This window comes from Fukomys damarensis, unplaced genomic scaffold (genome assembly GCF_012274545.1).
Source record: "Fukomys damarensis isolate Sample0158 unplaced genomic scaffold, DMR_v1.0_HiC HiC_scaffold_9, whole genome shotgun sequence".
NCBI lineage: Eukaryota > Metazoa > Chordata > Mammalia > Rodentia > Bathyergidae > Fukomys > Fukomys damarensis.
In genome coordinates, this window is record NW_022900921.1 from 40,039,015 (window position 1) to 40,043,506 (window position 4,492).

At 44.7% G+C, this 4,492-nt stretch overlaps 1 long non-coding RNA gene across 1 annotated transcript in view; it reads left to right on the forward strand.

The window, feature by feature from the left end:
- Positions 1-1,022, forward strand: part of LOC104872012 — a 179,467-nt gene extending 178,445 nt beyond the window's left edge. The window contains exon 6 of the long non-coding RNA XR_004516432.1: positions 754-1,022. This is a non-coding gene — a long non-coding RNA (uncharacterized LOC104872012). The remainder of the gene's footprint in view (positions 1-753) is intronic.
- Positions 1,023-4,492: the final 3,470 nt, after the last annotated feature.

A 4,492-nucleotide genomic window follows, 5' to 3' on the forward strand; every position in this document is an offset into this window, starting at 1 on the left:
GGTTTTTTTTTTTTTTTTTTTTCAGTTAGGATGTAAGGCTGGTCACAGCCAGCTATGTCTTCCCTTCTAGTGACATTACCATCACTCTGAAGGTCTGTGATGGTTTGTATTTGGATGTCACCCCAAGTCCTCACGCACTTATAGATGGATTTTTAGGGAGGTGATTGGATCATGGGAGTTTAAGTCATGGGTGGATTAATCCACTAATGGATGAGCTTATAGCTAAATGTGATGTTGGAAGCTAAAGCCTGGGTGGAGGAGGTGGTCACTGGGGGTGTGGCATGGAAGAGTCTGTCTCTCTCCTCCTCCCTTGATCTCTCTACTTCCTGCTTACCTGCCATGAGCTGTTTCTCCACTGCTGTGTGCCCACCCTGCCTTGGAGTCCACTGACTATGGCCTGATACCTCTATAAACTGTGAGCCAAAATAAAACCTTTTCTCCTTAGAGAAAAGGGTGTGGGGTACTGTGTCTCAGTTATGCGAAGTAACAGAGACAAGGGCTGATCCTCACCCACTGCTGGGATGGTTTCCTTTGGGGACAGGAAAGCAGCTGGCCATCCAAAGTGAGGTTAAAGGTTCCTAGCAGCAGCTGGAATTCTGTTTGTGTAGTAAGCAACAAGTCTGGATAAAGTGAGGGTCTCATGGCATTCACCTTACCCTGTTGTGGTCTAGTCCCTACTGGTGATAACAAATGAATCACAAGGGAGAGCCCAGCCTACATCCTGTCCACACTCTGCCCACACTCTGCCCCCAGCTCCAGCAGTGTCGGCTCGGGAGAATCTCTCACACACCACGGATCTAAGATGCGACTCAGCAGAAGGCTCTGGAGTATTTGGAGGATAAAGCAGTTGATGCTGTCAACACAGTCTCAGCCCGCTCCTCGCCTGATGGAGGTCAATCAGCTGGGAAGCAAGGTGATGGTAGAGGAAGAAAACCTATTACCAAGAGCCGGCTGATTGGAAAAGGGTCAGACTCGTCCTAAGGATTTTCTCAGCTAACAACTAAGCAAAAAACCTGTGTAGGAAGTTTAAAGAGGTATATTTTCAGCCACAGAAAGGTGGGCGCTGGGGTGATCATTAATCTTGCAGTGGCGCATTTCTTTGACGCACTTTCTGATGGTATCTGAAGGTCATCAGATGTTCTGGGTTCTGCAGATCAAAAGAAAGATTATTGATTAGGAGGTCTTAGACCAGTGTCTCTCTTGTTCCTTATTCCTGCAACAGCTGACTGCAATAATTACTGTCTTAATCATTTAGGTGCAGCTATTCTGCAAAATGTAGGGTGCCAGGCTGGGGATTTAGCTCAGTGGTTCCGCCACCTGTTTTGCAAGCACAAGGGCCCAAGTTTGATCCCCAGTACAAAAAAAAAAATGTAGGGTGCCAAGCAAAGATGACGGGAAAAAATGCAAGCTTGCAAAGGACAATTTGCAAAGGACAGATTAACCCACCAGGCAGCTTCGATATTAATGAATTGCTTGGAATCTTGGAACAAAGAAACTGGCCTTTTGGCTGGTAATGAAGAAGAGCCCTTCCTGGCAAGCAGAAAGAGTTAAAGTGATAGAAAGCCAGCTAAGGAGACCTTTGTGATGTGTCAAAAGGCTGAGAGGTGTCACACCAAGGTAAGAGAGGGGCACAAGCCCCAGGACACAGTTGGAAGCTCAGTTCCCATTTGGAAAGGACAACATGACCTCCCCCAGATCCCTAGAGACCCTGACAGGCATTCCAGAGGGTTTCCCTGTACCTGGGGCTTGGGGCCTTCCTCTAAAGTGAGGTTTCAGAAGGAGCTCCCTGTGATTGCCCCTCTACACCAAGCACCTGCTTTATCTAACCTCAGTTTTACTAATAGCCAGAGGCTGCCACTCCCTGTAGAGGAAGCTGGCGCTTTTAATATCAGTATATCATTATCTCCAAGTGCCATTGAGTTGGACTGGTAGATTCAAATTTATTTATTTTTGTCTTTTTAATTTGAGACAGGATCTTGCTATGTAGCCCAGGCTAGCCTCAAACTTACGGCAATTCTCCTGCCTCAGCCTCCCCTGTGCTGAGATTATAGGCGTGCCCCACCACACCAGGCAGGGTCAAATTTATTTTATAGATATGACTTCAGACATTTTTACCAAAGACCATCGCCAACAGTCATGCCTGTGTTATATCCGAATTCTCTCTGGGTTATGGGCTCCTGCACACGTTCTCTCTCATGGAATGGCCACTGAGCTAGGTACTGTGATCAGCATTTTCACAGATGAGGAAGTGAGGCTCAGAGAGGTAACATTCTTTAATCTAAATTATATAGCAAAGTAAGCATAAAACCAAATTTTAATCCAAATCTCTTTTCACATTATGTGGCAGAAGTTCTGTAGGCAAATACTGGAACTAAATATCTGAATAGAATCATACATTTGCGTGACAATATAAGTTGTGTCATAGAAGTACTCTTTTATGTGTCTTGAAAGCATGTAATGAAAAAATGAACAAATTTGGAAAATGAGCAAACAGGAATTAAGTGAAGTCTCCATAGAGGGGCTGAGAGGACTTTGTTTTCGCTCTGGTGAGAATTTTAAAACAATAGGGTCCAAAGGTGGTCCTCTCTTTTGCAAAATCTTCCTAAATTCAGTATTTGTGCACCAAAGCCTCATAGCATTGTAAGAACTTTGCATTTCATAAGGGACCATATCAGATTTTGGTTTGATTTGGCTGTCTGTCTTACAGGTGAACCAAGCTTTATTTAACGTGGTCAGAGAATCCACAATCTGCTTTTTACTTTGGGAATTTATTTATAATTTTTTTGTATCCTGGCCTGGCCATTAGTACTCTTGTTTTTTTAAAAAAATACATATACATACATTTGTATGTTCATTTAATCATTCCTTTATCCATCCTTTTTAGTGCCCTAAGAAACCCCTGACTTTTCACACAACCTCAGCATTCTGGTCCTCTTGTAATTTGTTGTACTCACTGTTCTGTGGCATTTGAGTTGTGCAGAACCACTCACCCCAGCCCTAATCTTCCTCCAGATTCATGGGTTCTACATCTGAAGATCAACCACAGATAGGAAATACTTTCTTTAAACTGTGCCTGTACTGAACATATACATACTTTTTTCTCTGTCATCCCTTCAGCAGTGTAGCATAACAACCATATACATAGCATTGACCTTGCATTAGGCCTTATTCTTTTTTCCCGAGATAGTCATCTAGAGACGACTTAAAGGATATAGGGGGGCTGCCTAGGTTATATGCAGACTGTTGTTTCATGTAAGGGACTTGAGCAGCTGTAGATTTGGGTATCTGTGGAGTGGCTGGAATAGCTCTTGGAGCCAAAGCCACGAAGATCCCAAAGGGTGGCTCTACTTATTTTCTCTGACACCGGATTGTGGCTGTATGTAGTCAGGGCCGTGCCAAATCCCTTGCCTGATGCTTATCAGGGAGTAACTGAGACTACATGTGTCTCCTGCTCCCTCTCTCTCTCTCTCTCTCTCTCTCTCTCTCTCTCTCACATTTCAGTCACTGGGACTAAAAGACTGTAGTCAGGGTGGGGAATTTCACACGACTAAAATTGTAAGATTCAATGAGTTTGGATGCCCGAAAGCCTGGTTTGCAGGCTATTGTCATCTCTTGGTGCTTAGAGATTTTGAGATTGTTTCTAAAAACACTAATAAGAGCATCTGTGTTACTGGTGTCTGGACTTTGTCCAACATATACCACAGCCATAGACTGCCACGGAGGAAGCCAAGACCCAGTCTTGTCCCTGGCCAGATCCACCCAACAGCCATTGCCACTATTCTTATCCCCTTCTTCTCTGTTGATCTTCCTGGAAGACACAGTTTTTTAAAGAAAAAAATAAAACAGTATTTGGACAGGAAAATAATCCATAAATACTCAGATGTTACAGCCTGTTTCTCATCTAATTGGAGCAGGCAGCAGTCTTATTCTGCAGTGTCCAGAGAAGCTATATCATCTTGCGGCCACAGGGTTGCCAGCCAGAGCCTAATCAGGAGACCTAGGTGTAAGCAGGTGGCTCAGTATTGGGGCAGTGACATGATGTCACTGGTGCAACCCTGGAGCTCCATCTGATCTTCAATTTTCCTCTACTACTGTAACTCTGAATTGCCCTAGAAATCTTTTTCTGAGTTCCTCAGATGTTAGATGTTCACAAGTGACATTTGCACTCTTTACAAGTCTAACTAAGTCTTCTTACCTACTGTCAAGCTAGGAAGCCATATGAGTTAGCTTTTGCCACACCACACATTGGAGCTGGACAGACTGGAATGGCTAGCTCTGGTTATCTTGCACTCCGTGGGTGAGGGGTATGGATGCAGCCAGCTGTGTTTCTGAGTCTCAGGCTCTCAGTGGCTTGTCGTGCTGGGGCTGGGGTGGGGGGCCAAGTTGCCTCTGAGAGAGAAAGGGAGCTGGGTCTGCTCGATGTGTGTCCATGGTCAACCAAGAGTACTTGCAGTGTGGCCTGAGCACACACACACTCATGGCAGCATTTAAA